Consider the following 15,594-nt stretch of genomic DNA (forward strand, 5'->3'; position numbering starts at 1 on the left):
AAAATCCTCCATAGGCTCGGTTAATTCAACTTTCATGTCATCAACCAAGCATAATGTTGAAAAATGGTTAGAATGTGGTCCAATGCGCTCAAATTTCAAATTTGCCTCATCTTTGACATCCTCATCCAAAAATGAACTAGAGTCTTCCAAAACCATTTCATGATTTTTTGTATGCAACTCTAGTATCATTTCTTTAATCTCGACATCTTGCATTATTTTTTGTTTGGTCGGTTGGAAATTCACCATTAGCTCTTGAAAATCAATCTTTACGTCTTCTTCATTGGAAACCAACTCAAAACTACTATCCATGGCCCTTTGATATTGAGCATCACATGCCTCAATTTTTGCATTTAATTCGGCCTCCAATTCCCGGATTGCAATTTCAAGTAGCTCCATTTCTTGACTTCGCTCGACATGCAATTTAAGAAATTCTTCCACCATCCATGAAATGCCTTCACGGTAATCCCCATAGACTCCAAGTTGTTGAGCTTGATTCATAAGCCAATCTTGGCTCACAAAATTTCCACTTTTTCAAGTTCTTCATCATGGTGAGAGTCGTTCAAAGCTTGTAAAAATCCACCCATGGAGAAATTCATGTTTTTGGATAAATATTCAATACATAGCAAGAGTAGAAGAAATGGGTAAAAAATTTCTCATTGGGTGCCTCCAAATCTTCTCTTCCAAAGTGTTGGTGATGAACCCTAGCTCCCAAACTTGTGTAAAAATGACCAAAGATGAAAATATTTTGCCCCAAGCTTCACTTTTATAATTCCCAAATTTCCCAACTAAGAAAATGACAAAAACAGCCCCTAACTTTCAGTTTTTGCAAATCCGACCCCAAATTGCATTTTCAGCCACTTTTTTTTTGTTTTCTTCAATTTGGCCTCTTTTGACTTGTTTTCACTTGTTATCTCTCCCGAACACTTGTAAATCACATAAACTTGTAAAATAGAAGTAAACGACATTAATTGCACTACTTTATCAATCAAACATAGCAAAATTCTAAGATTAAAAAAGAGATAAATTGGTAAAATACCAACTTATCATCAAGTGAATAAATGCATGACGTGTATACATATAAACTTTTAGCATTATATTTAAGGATATTACTGGGGATACAAAGGGGTAAAAACTCAACTTCACTCAGTGTTTACACTAAGCCAATAAAATACATGATATGTGTTTGCGTATAGATTGTTTGCATTGTGTCTAAGGATGTTATTGAGGATACAACTTAGTTATTCATGCCTCACTTCCTGATGAAGAAATTAATTTATTTTCGGTTAGTTTGCTTGACCCTGACATTCTTGAAATCTGTGGGTTTACTTCGTTGTATGGCACTAGAAGACTCAAAGAGTGGCTACTGAGCATGAGAAGTATTGTACGCATGTTTGGTCTATTAGCAACATTATCTTGAACGCATAATAAAGTTATGCGGATGTAACTCATTATGTTGCGATTCGGTCCTGTGCTTCCCCTCAACATGGGGTCTATCAAATTTGTAATTGTTCCTTTACATCAGTTTGACCAAGCCTGTGATATTTTAATTTTAGGCTTAGACAAAATCACAAATTATATTACCTCTGATCCATATTATACGTCTTTTGAAGTATTTCATTCCTTTGAGAAAAACATTTGATAGTATCAATTATAGAAAGTGTTTGTCAAAATGGCAATTAGTGGTGAATTTGAAAAAAAAATAAAAATAAGAATGCTTATCAATTTTCTAAAACATTATATTTTGGAATAATTTGAATTACCAAAACACTGATATTTAAGAGGCAGAGGGAGTAACACATTCAATATAATGCATGTAGAAGGTCTTAACTAGATTGGAATTAAGGAATACTTAATTGATTGATTGACCTGGTTACTTGCATAACTCACAAGGTCTTCCACAGAGTCTTATTTTTTGGAGCAAGTGTTTCTTTGGCCGCTTATAATTTCCAAGACTAGTATTTCAAAGATAAAAACATCTGATTTGGCTGAAAATTTCCCGTGCATTGCATACTCGGGTGTCATACCTAGTGCAAATCAAAATAAAAATCACTAGACTTCTCTAACAATCCCCAACTTACATATGACTCAATCGTTAGTTTTTATTAATACAAAATTTTTGCACTTCATAGCCAAAGTACTGTACATTTAGTTAGACACGACAGAGAAAGATTTGATGTGTAAAATTTTCTTATGACGAAGAGGTGTGTCAAAGGAATTTCGTCATAAGTTGAGAGAGGGACAAAATATGTTTTAAGCCAAACTAATATTACCATTCATTTCGAATTATACTAATTTTAGGGACAATCAAAGTTAGAGCTCAACACAATTGAGGTAACCATTTCTTAAGATAACAAAATTCATCTTACACTTGCTTTTGCCAAATGGTTAAATAATCCTTCCCAGCGATATGAAAATGACGGTCTATCCAATGAGAGATGAAAAACTTATTAGGTCCACAATTCTGCTAGTGTTGACTTGAGTTTCATTCTGTGCAAACAACCTTGCCATGCCAAAGTCTGAAATTTTAGGATTCATTTCTGCATGTAGAAGAACATTTTTAACTTTGAGATCACGATGAATGATGCGAAGTCTAGAATCCTCATGGAGGTAAAGAATTCCCCTAGCAACGCCTCGCATGATTTTTTATCGCATTTCCCAATTCAATTGCCTACGTTTCACTCGATCTGGGGACAAGATGAAGTATATAACTTACATGTTAAACTTCTGTACTTTGATAATATGGAGAACTTTTACAATATCAAATCACTTAAAAGATTACCACAAATAATATCCATACGTGTTAATCAAGGTACAAAAGCTAGCTGCATAGCTCAGAGGCTTTAGCCTAAAATAATTGGATTGGAAAATTTCATTAAATTTAAATAATTTTGTTTTTTTAAATAGACCAATAAGAAAATAATGCCAGGTATAATGGAACAGGGAATGTCAACTTTTGACTTGGTCTATATCTTTGGAGTTAACAAATTTGCTCTTAGGATTATAGAATTCAACAACTTTAATTTATGAGGGTGATGGGACAGGAGTGGATAATAACAACGCCACCAAGGCGGGAATTTTTGGCCGGTACTTCGCTTCGTTGAATATTTAAACCTTATATGACTCGTGAAAAAAATCCAACTCATGTACTTTATTCCTCTTTTATTTTTTATTTTTTTTATTTTTTTTTGTAGTAGTTTAAATTTCACTTTGTAGTGATTTCTCTTGTATTTTGACTTCTAGACTCGCGATGCAAATATCTTCATATCTTAAGTGATTCAAAGTGAATTCACAAAGCAATTAGTAGGCCTTTGGACATAAATAGTTGATATTCTTTTTAAGAATTAATATATGAGATTAAGTGAAAAAGAGCATTTGGAAGTTGAAATTATGTTAACCATGAAAACACAATTGAAATTTTGTGCTTCAAACATATTCAAGTTTGAAGTTGAAATAATGGGCCAACTTGATAAACAAATACTTGAAATAATCTCCAAATTTTTGAAAAAATATGTGTGGACAAATGGGTGCTTAGCAATGGAAGCTGCTACATCTTACAGCCTCGCAACGCAAACAATGTTCACTTTCTCTGATTTTTTTATTTTAAAGAAAAAGCATATCAGAGTTAGCGCGTTCTCAATTCTTTCTCAAGTCCGGAGCCTAAATGGTATAAAAATACACGGTATTTATCAAAAGGGGATGATCAAAAATTTATATACCAAAAGGGATATATCGTGGATCAGCCCACGATATACCCCAAAAATTTTTTGCGGCTGTCAACAAAAATTAAAAAAAAAAAAAAAAATTAAGCGTATAACGTGGACTGATCCACGTTTTACCTCTAAAGTTTTTTTTTTTTTTCGAGCACTAAAAAAAAAAAATTTTGGTAAACTTTTTTTTTTTTTTTGCAACACTTAGTGTGTTTTTTCATACTTTGACCAATGATTAGTCGTGTGTGAAGAGTCCGAAACGTCAATATTTTATATAGAACCTGATATTTTTTTCTGCGTACAATAATATAGGCTCAATACATCAAGGATACGTAGACGTTCGGATCGTCATTTTAGGGGTTGAAAAGGTGCCCGAAGTAAGGTTTGTTTGAAAATTTCAAACTTAGTGTTTTTTCATACTTTGACCAATGATTAGTCGTGTGTGAGGACTCCAAAACGTCAATATTTTATATAGAACTTGATATTTTTTCTGCGTACAATAATGTAGGCTCAATACATCAAGGATACGTAGACGTTCGGATAGTCATTTTAGGGGTTGAAAAGGTACCCGAAGTAAGTTTTGTTTAAGGTTTAAGTGTTTTATTTTTTAAAGTTTTGATTTACGCGTGTTATTTTTTAATCACGACATAATTTTATTTTGAATATAAATATAATTCTAAAAAATATAGGGAGAAAAACTAGTTGTAAAGTGGTCAAACTTTAGATGGTCATAACTTTGCGCTCGGACGTCCGTTTTACGCGTTTTTAAAAAAAACGCCTTTTATTCCATTCAATTTCGATTTTCCTCCAAATTGGCGTAAAATTTTCAGTTTTATTTACTTATAAGATGATGATACGCAATAGATTTCAATGTAAAACTCCCGGGGTAATGTAGTTGTGAATGTCAATTTCACTTCTGCGGTTTCAATTTTTGAAAATAAAGCTGACTAATTTTCTCGATATATAAAGTTGACTAAAATAACCTTACAGTCAAACACTAAGTTTTTTCAAACAAAACTTATTTCGGGCACCTTTTTAACCCCTAAAATGACTATCCGAACGTTTACGTATCCTTGATGTATTGAGCCTACATTATTGTATGCAGAAAAAAATATCAGGTTCTATATAAAATATTGACGTTTCGGAGTCTTCACACACGACTAATCATTGGTCAAAGTATGAAACAACACACTAAGTGTTGCAAAAAAAAAAAAAAGTTTACCAAATTTTTTTTTTTAGTGCTCGAAAAAAAAAAAAAACTTTAGAGGTAAAACGTGGATCAATCCACATTTTACAAAATATATTTGTAAAACGTGGACTGATCCATGTTATACAAAATATATTGTCTAACGTGGATCAGTCCACGTTATACAAAATATATTGTATAACGTGGATCAGTCCACGTTATACGTTTAATTTTTTTTTTTTTTAATTTTTGTTGACAGTCGCAAAATTTTTTTGGGGTATATCGTGGGCTGATCCACGATATACCCCTTTTGGTATATAAATTTTTGGTCATCCCCTTTTGATAAATACCGTGTATTTTTATACCCTTTAGGCTCCGGACTCATTCTTTCTCTATGCTCACAATAGAAATTTTTAGATCCCATTCCAAGGACCCACCGTATAAAAATAAATTACCGTTACAGACGTCAGCTTCTACCAACAACAACATACCACATCAGCCAAACCCACCGACTCTCCCCTTTGATCCATCAGATAATAGCAACCAAAACCACTCTTAGACTCCGACCAACACTGAAACAGCCACCGTAACTGTCATCGATGATAGCCCAATTCCATATTTAGAACAGGGTTTGAGTCTAGACAAAGATGACCTCTTCAATTTGGTTGCTAATAACCCATCAATTCTAGAAGCCTTGAAGGAAGCCATTGTTTCTAAAGCAAAATCTCAACCTCAAAGCTCTGAATTTCCAACTCTCAAACTCACGCAACTGAGGAAATGAGGGATAATCAACAAGAAAATGCGTCAAATGTTAATAATTTGAATCTCAATCTAAAAATTTCTTCAAATTTTGACCCACCCCCAAAAAACAAAAATACCAGAAAGCCCAAAATCCCTAATTCTTAAACCAACGCAAACCCTACAAATAGCCAAAACACGAAGAATACCAACACCGTCAATGATAGGAATTAACCCACAGAGGGTAAAAATGTTCAAGTGCAGCTGAAAAATGCTAATAATAACGAGAAAACCCCTATTCCTTCGAAACCAACTTTTGCAGCCGCTGTTCAAGAAGCTCTGGCGGCAAAGGCTGCAGAAATTAGTATCACTCATGGTACACATCTCGATGAGCCTACGGTTTATTTCAATGCTAAAGACTATATTGTTAATCTTGCAAATAAATCCAAACTTACTATTTGTCACGACCTATTTTGGCTAAGCCGTGCGGACACTTACCTTTCCCACCTCAGTAAGTAAACTCTCAACCCAACGATAAATAAAGACATGAATAATTAAATAAAGCAGCGAAAAAGGTTAAATATGTAAGTCTCGCAATAATATATATAGCAGAATAGTGCGGAATAAGAAAAATACCCCCAGGGTCTAGTATAAATCATACAAGAGCATCTAAAAGAAATAAATACAAGTCTGAAATAATAATACATAAAATTGTCTATGTCTCTGAATAGAAATAGGACATAAATAAGAGAGAAGTCTTCAAGGCAGTGAACAGCCGTGCTCACCTTGGAAACTCGGTGCTAATGCTAAAGCGACTATCAGCCACGTAAGACCGATACGCAACATGACACTCTGCATTCATAAAGGAATGTACAGGTCAGTACAAAATAATAGTACCGGTAGGTATCATCGGCTGACTAAGCATAGCTAACATAATTCAGACAATAAAGCAAGATAAGCAGAAAACCAACAAGCATAAGTCAAACATAATCGAAGCTAAGTACACGTCATCGCCTAAGTAGCGCATCTAATCCCAAATGTGTCAAGTTTCAATATATCCAATCAGAATCCATCATCACAAGTACAACACCAAATCATCTCAAAGTAAGCTGTGATGCATGCAATAATGTATGGAACTATGGATGCAATGCAATGCCATGCAAATATTGTGTACACATATATTCCGGACGAAAATATCGACATCTCGGTAGCATAACCCAAGGTGACTCGCAAAGTCTAAGTGCCACCCATCCTGGATCTTTTCCCAACAGATAGACAGGACCCCAAATCTTTGCCCACGGAGGGTTCTCACAGGCATCGCCCTGGAGGACCCGTGGAGTCCATGCACTCACTCAATCCACGATTCTGGGACTAACATCGGATATCAGACTCTCACATCTCTCTCATTTAAAAATCGAGCCAAGCTCATCACAATGTTTCATCAAGTATCACCAGTGTCTCAACAATGTATCATAAAGAATAAGAGTGCATGCAATACATGTATCAACATCAATAATCATGCTCGATAACACAAGTACCAATAATGGGTACGCCAACAATATCATAATCAAGAAGGAAAAATGGATCCCAATATCTAAGACAACACGTGGCATCAAGCCAACACAATAGAACATAAAATCACAACACAGCGGGGTGGCTAGCCCCAATCACGCAACATGTCCTATCCTAAGGAAATATCCAACCCAACTTCATACCCGAAGGTCCATATGCTTTCTCCGACAATATAATCTAAATATATGCTTCGTTGTACGAAGTCTCACCAAAGGTAAGCCACAACCTACCTGGATGGCCAAACCGCAAACACCAACAACTCACTCGTTTACCTTGCCTTTCCGCTGAGCCTCTGAACTAAAGTAGTCTAAGCATAATTGAAATTTAAATTAGAAATCATGAAGAACGATACTAATATTGTGTCACGACCTATTTCAGCTAAGACGTGCGGGCACTTACCTTTCCCACCTCGATAAGCGAACCCTCGAACCAACGATAAATAAAGACATGAATAATTAAATCAAGCAAGCTGAAAGAATAAATACGTAAGTCTCACAATAATATATATAATAGAAATAGTGTGGAATAATAATAATATCCCCAAGGTCTAGTCTAAGTCATATAAGATCATCTAAAGAAAATATATAAGTCTGGAGTAATACCACATAAAAATGTTTATGTCTCTGAATAAGAATAATAAGACATAAGATAGGAAGAGTCTTCAAGGCAGCGAACGTCCGTGCTCACCCTGGAAACTCGCAACAATGCTGATGACGGCGATCAACCATGTGAGATGGAAGCAGACTCAACCTGATACTCTGTATTCATAAAGGAATGTAGCAAGTGCAGGTCAGTATAATACAACGCTACTGGTAGGTATCATCGGCCGACTAAGCATAGTTAACACAATTCAAATAATAAAGCAACATAGGCAGATAAACCAATAAGTATAAATCAAACATAACCGAAGCCAAGTATGCGTCATCGCCTAAGTAAAGCATCTAATCCCAAATGTGTCAAGTCTCAATATATCAAATTCGAGTCCAACATCACAAGTATAACACCAAGCATCTCAAAGTAACCTGTGAATGCAATACAATACAATAATGTATGGATGCAATGCAATGCAGTGCAAATGTTGTATACACATGTACTCCGGATAGAAATATCGACATCTCGGTAGCACAACCCAAGGTGACTCGCGAAGTCTAAGTGCCACCAGTCCAGAATCTTTGCCCAACAGACAAACGGGACCCTGGATCTTTATCCACGGGGGTTCTCACTGGCACCACCCTGGGGGACCCGCTGAGTTCATGCACTCACTCAATCCATGATTCCGGAACTAACATCGAATATTGGACTCTCACGTCACTCTCATTTAAAAATCGAGCCAAGCTCATCACAGTGTTTCATCAAGTATCACCAGTGTCTCAACAATATATCATGAAGAATAAGAGTGCGTGCAACACATGTATCAACATCAATAATCATGCTCAATATCACAAGTACCAACAACGGGTACGCCAACAATATATCCGAATCACAAGTACTAACAGTGGGTACGCCAACAATATATCAGAGTCATAAGCAGTGGGTACGCCAACAATATATCAGAGTCACAAGTACCAACAGTAGGTATGCCAAAAAATATCATAATCAAGATGAAACAACATATTCCAATATCTACTAACAATATGTGGCATCAAGCCAACACAATAGAACAATTAAATCACAACACAATGAGGTGGCTAGCCCCAAACACACAACAGTGCCCAACCTAAGACAATATTCATCCCAACTTCATACATGAAGGTTCGCATGTTGTCTCCGATAATATCATCTAAATATATGCTTCGCTATACGAAGTATCACAAAGGGTAAGCCATAACCTATCTGGATGGCCGAACCGCAAACACCAACAAATTACTCATTTGCCTTGCCTTTCCGCTGAGCCTCAGAACCAAAGTAGTCTAAGCATAATCGAAATATAGATTAGAAATCATGAAGAACGATACTATTATTGCTACTATTCAATTTAGCTCAATCCAACCCTAGAAATTGGGAAAATGGGGCCCACAAGATCAAAACGGGAAATTCGGAAGTAAAATATTAAATTAAGTACTAGGTGATCATAACCCAACCATTAATTGCTAATTTAACTGATGGATTCACCTAATTTCTGATTTCAAGCAAAACCCTCAATTTTGGGTATGAACTCTAACTCCTTAATTTAAGAATTCAACTCTAATAATAGAAAATATATGATTAACAAACTTAGATTCATCAAAATCTAGCATAAACCCCATTAATTTAATCATTAATAAGCATAGATAGAACATTCATCAAAACCACTTTCATCATCCATTACTAAGGAATTTCTAAGGAAGAATGAATTTATGATGATTAGGAAGAAGGAATTAGTAAAGGGATTAGCAAAACTTACCACCAAGAGCTTTCTCCAATAATCTTCTAAAACAGTCCCCAAGAGCTCACTTTTCGAAATGATATTAAATGATAGACTAAGGACTTATTTAATGCACACATAATGAAATAACAGGCCCGTTACCGCCACAGCAATAGCGGGGCCGCAACAACACCCAACAGAGCATCCCAGTAGTCTGGGACAAATCGGCGAGGCCAACACACCGCAATAACAGTGCCGCCAATGCGGGCACCAGGTACCAGAATTCCACCAATTTTTCTAAGTCTCAAACGTAATCCCGCACTACTCCTGAGGCCATCTACTTATAAACCACACACAGAGACCCATACAAAAATACTCTACGAACGCGCTCGTGGCCTCGAAATTCCAACGGAGGTCTCATTGACTGAGTCAACTCCCGAGACCTCATTTTCACTTTCCCAACTCAAGTCCCAAAATACATTCAAGTGCATTGGGAACCAAACCAGATATACACACAAGTTCTAAATGACCATCCCCACCTCTCGAAATCGACAAATTTTTAGAAAAGGTCTGTTTACCCAAAAGTCAATTTCGGGTCACCTTTTTTTCGCTTAAAGCTCATATTTCATAGAAAGTCGCCTAAATCAAGTCTAAACACTTCAGGAATTGTGTCAACGGTCCCCTCGGTTAAAAAATGAGCTAATCAATGCTCGGGAAGGGGCGAAAATATGATGTGCCGTGAAATTACGGGATATTCGATGCTAGTTTCTTAAGCTTTTGTAAATCTTCAAGCACTTTTGGTGTTACTTTTTGTGTATTTATGTCGTTTTGTAGTATAAGATGTCCGGAGAGCATAACAGAGCAAAATGGAGCAAAATAGAGCATAACAGAGATTTTGAAAATTTGAAGAAATTGGATGCAGCATCTGCGAGCATCACCTGCGAGACGCAGGTACCACCTGTGAGATGCATCCATGACCGCATGTGCTGCAAGTCATCTCTGTACATTGCAAGACCTGCGAGAGTTTTGTACAACCTGTGAACCGCAGGTTGAACATGCGATACAATCTGTGAGACGCACGTTGCGCACGCAGGGGTATTTTTGTATAATATTGGTGCTCTATTCAGTTTTATGTGATTTAGAAGTGATCGGAATAAACCAAGTGAAAACAAAGTCAAAAAGAGGCCAAATTGGATAGTTTTGCAAAACTGTCAAAACTGGACGGTTTTGCCAAAACGGGACATATTTGCAAAACTGAAACTTTGGGGTTTATTTTTCATATTTTGACAAGGGAAATTTGAGGAGCTACAAAAGAGAGACTTGGGGCATATCATTATCATCTTTGGCCATTAAACACAAGTTGGAGACTAGGGTTCCTACACCATACTTGGGGATTGAAGATTTGAAGTTTTGATAAGAAATTTCTTAACCCTTCACTCATTTCTTCAATTCCTTGCTTTGTATTGTATATCTAAGTGTGTAGAATTTTATTCCATAATTTAATCTTGTTTATGAAAATATTCATTTGCAAAGTTGGATGAAACCTCTTGTTATGCTTACGTATTGAATGATCTTTATTGCTATTGAAGTGGGTCTTTGTTGTTTTAATTAATCTTGTTCTTGAATATTTCTTAAGGGATTAGCTAACCCTAAGACTCGCCCATTTACTTTGATTGAGCTCGGAAGAGAAAATCTAGATTGGGAAAGATTAATTAATAAGAATTTGGGTCATTAAACTCATTTAATAACTTGAGCTCGGAAGAGGATAATTATTTGAGGTTAAATTGATTGTGCCTAATATCACACTCTAAGGTTTGGAAAAGCTTAGAGTGAAATTCATTGATTTGGTTGGAAGACTTTCAATGAGATTTTAGAAATCATTATCTATCAACACTAACCAGCTCTTAGTTGTAAAATCATAAAATACATTGGATCGTTACTTGAGAGTTTCTTGTATCCATGCTTGTGGCCATTGATCATTTTACTTGCTTTCTAGGTTAGTTTACATTTCCACATTAGTTATAATTTTCTTAAAAAACCAAAATATTATCTATCGTTTCGCTTAGCTTGGTAAGTGAAAGTTCCTTACTTTCTTAATCGCCTAGTATATTGTTCCCTGTGGGATCGACCCCGACTCATAGTTGGATAAATTATATTGCATACGACCGTGTACACTTTTTCTTTAAGGAGTGGATTTGGACGTTATCAAAATACCAAAAAGAGTTTGATCATTACATATTGCTACCATTCAATTTAGGTCAAATCCAACCCTAGAAATTAGGGAAACGGAGCCTACAAGATTAAAACGGGAAATTCGGAAGCAAAATATCAAATTAAATACTAGGTGATCATAACCAAACCACTAATTGCCGATTTAACACATGGATTCACCTAATTTCTAATTTCAAGCAAAACCCCCAATTTTGGGTATAAATCCTAACTCTTTGACTCAAGAATTCGGATAAGTGATTAACAACCTTAGATTCATCAAACTCTAGCATAAACCGCATCAATTTCATCATTAATAAGCCTGGATAGAACATTTATCAAAACCCACATTCATCATCCATTACTAAGAAATTTCTTAGGAAGAAGGAATATATGATGATTAGGAACAAGGAATTAGTAAAAGGATTAGCAAAACTTAACACCAAGAGCTTTCTCCAATAACCTTCTAAAATAATCCCCAAGAGCTCACTTTTCGAAATGATATTAAATGATAGACTAAGGCCTTATTTAATGCACACTTAAATGAAATAATAGGCTTATAACTGCCACGATGGTAACGAGGCGGCAACAACACACACCAGACCACTGGGCGATCTGGGCCAAGACATACTTGGCCCCCCCAGCGGACACTGCAACAGTGGTGCGGTTGGGACGGTACTGGTGCCGCCAATGCGGGCACCAGGTACTAGAATCCCACCAAATATTCTAAGCCTCAATTGAAATCCCGACCCACTTTCGAGGCCATCTGCTCACAAATCACATACACAGACCCACTCAAAAATACGCTACGAACGTGCTTGTAGCCTTGAAATTTCCAATGGAGGTCTCGTTGACCGAGTCATCCCCCGATACCTCGTTTTTAATTTCCCAACCCAAAACCCAAAATGCATCTGACTGCATTGGGAACCGAAACAGATATACACATAAGTTCTAAATGACCATCCGAACCTCTCGAAATCAAAAGATTTTCTAAAAAGGTTCATTTACCCAAAAGTCAACTTCGGGTCAATTCTTTTTCGCTTAAAGCTCATATTTTACAGAAAGTTACCAGCATTAAGTCTAGATACCTCGAGAAGTGTGTCAACCGTCCCTTTGATTAAAAAATGAGCTAATCAATGCTCGGGAAGGGGGGAAAATGCCGAAAAGACTATAACGACCAAACAGGTCGTTACATCATATACCAATTGAACTGTCGCTCGTCCTCGAGCGAAGAAGAGGAAAGAAGCGGGAAATACCTGAATCGGTAAACAACTAGGGATATCGGCTACGCATGTCGGAATCGGTCTAGCAAGTAGCCTTCTCAATAGGTCGGTGCTTTCATTGTACCTTCACAGAAGTAATCTCTTTCGATCTCAACTTCCGAACCTGCCTATCTAAGATCGCAATAGGCTCCTCCTCATAAGTCAAATTCTCATCAAGAAATATAGAATCCCAACGAGCAATGCAGGTACCGTCGGCATGATACTTCTTCAGCATCGAAACATGAAAAATCGAATGAACTCCCGCCAAGCCTGACGGCAATGCCAACTCATAAGCTATATCATCCATACAGTCAACAATATCAAATAGACCAATATACCTGGGCTCAACTTGCCCCTCTTACCAAACCTCATAATACCCTTCATGGTTGAAACCTTCAATAGAACCTGGTCATCGATAGCAAACTCCAAATCCGGACTTTTCAATCCGTATACATCTTTTTGCTGACTCTGAGCTGCCAAAAGCTTAGCCTGAATATCTTTCACTCTATCGAGAGACTCTCTTAATAGATCCGTACTCCAAAGTCAAGCCTTGAATCAATTGAACCAACCAATCGGAGATCTACATCTTTTACCGTAGAAAGCCTCAAAAGGCACCATACTAATACTCGAATGATAACTGTTGTTATACGCAAACTCTACCAACGGTAAGTGCTGATCTCAATGACCACCAAAATCAATAATACACGCTCTTAACATGTCCTCGAGCACCTTGATGGTTCTTTCGGACTGGCCATCGGTCTGGGGACGAAAAGCTTTACTAAGATCCAATCGGGTACCTAACGCCTCATGAAAAGCCCTCCAGAAATGGAAAGTTAAAATAATACCCTGATCAGATACAACAGAAACAGGAACCATATGCAATCTCATAATATCCTGAATGTACAACTTGGCTAACTTCTCCGCGGTATAGGAAACCTGAACTGGAACAAAGTGAGTGGACTCAGTCAATCGATCAACTATCACCCAAATTGAGTCAAACTTGCCTAGGGTCTCCCGTAACAAAATCTATGGTAATCATCTCCCACTTTTACTTGGGAATGGGCATCCTCTAAAGCACCCCACCAGATCGCTGGTGCTCATACTTTACCTCTTGACAATTTCCACACTTAGCCAATAAATCAACTATACCTTTCTTCATCTAATGCCTCCAATAGTGCTGTCTCAAATCACGGTAAATTTTAGTCACCCCCAGATGAATGGAATAGCTAGTGCTATGAGCCTCAGACAAGATCAACTAAATCAAATTACCGACACGAGGAACGCTCGCGCGTCCTCTAATCCTCAAAATGCCCTCAGAATCAATCAAGGCCTCTTTGGCCTCACCCATCAAAACTCTATCTCGAATCTTGCTCAACTGAGCATCCTCAAACTGATGAGTCCTGATCCGATCCAATAAAGACGATCTCGCCTCTACACAAGCTAAAATCCTGCTTGGGGATGAAATATCAAGGCGAACGAAACTGTTGGCCAGAGTCTGAATATCCATGGCTAACGGACACTCAGAAATAATCTGTCAAACTAAACTCCCCATACTCATTGCCTTGCGACTCAAGGTATCAGCCACCACATTGGCTTTCCGGGGATGGTACAGAATAGAAATGTCATAGTCCTTTAGGAGTTCCATCCATCGGTGCTACCTGGAATTAAGATCTCTCTAGGTAAACCAATGTTGAAGACTATGTAATCGGTAAAAACCTCACAATGAACACCATACAAATAATGTTTCCAAATCTTCAAAGCGAAGACCACGGCCAATAACTCCAAATCATAGGTAGGGTAATTATTCTCATGAATCTTCAACTGACGGGAAGCATAAGCTATCACTCTACCATCCTGCATTAACACAGCACCTAAGCCCACACGGGAGGCATCACAATAGACCGCGAAATCCTTGCCCTCCTAGGGTAATGCTAAAATCGGGGCTGAAGTCAAAAGATGCTTGAGCTTTTGAAAGCTATCCACACAATCATGTGACCATTGTTCATAATAGCGCCCTCCATGGGCTTAAGATCATCATCAGGAGCGAGTATCACATCAATGCAAGGAGTCATAGCTGCAGCAGGATGTGCTACCGGCGTAGGTCCCTACTCAAAGGTCTGCGCCCCAACTCTGGTCTGTGAACCCCCACCGGGAGTAGTAACACCAGCTCCAGCTTGCTGGCATCAAGATGAAGTAAAACTCCGGCCATAGTATCATACATGGCCTGATTAGAAATTGCCTCAGGCTGTGTCCATTCTGGGGCTACACCATCCTTTGCGACCTGGCCTAGATTCTACTGATACTCAGGCTCGGGAGATCTAGATCTCTTCTGTCGCTGTCCTACCGCAGGAGACCTGTCCCAGGCTAGGGCATCCCCGTGGCCTCTTGCTCTGTCGTGCCTTCTGGCTGTCGCTCACCCTCGGGTGCCAGCCATAGCTGCGGGCGCTAGCACCTGACCTCGGACCATAGTAGCTCGAGTCCTCACTATCTGCGAGAGAAGCGATGAGAGTCAGATACCAATTTGATTTTTTCAGATATCAATTTGAATAAAGTAGCATGAAAGAATGAAAGAAGGTG

General features: G+C 37.7%; 1 pseudogene; it reads right to left on the minus strand.

Moving 5' to 3' along the window:
* Window positions 1-1,242: 1,242 nt before the first annotated feature.
* On the minus strand, window positions 1,243-2,678 carry LOC132624620 (cysteine-rich receptor-like protein kinase 10; annotated as a pseudogene).
* Between the last annotated feature and the right edge of the window lie 12,916 nt (window positions 2,679-15,594).

Source organism: Lycium barbarum, chromosome 12 (genome assembly GCF_019175385.1).
Source record: "Lycium barbarum isolate Lr01 chromosome 12, ASM1917538v2, whole genome shotgun sequence".
NCBI classification, from domain to species: Eukaryota; Viridiplantae; Streptophyta; class Magnoliopsida; order Solanales; family Solanaceae; genus Lycium; species Lycium barbarum.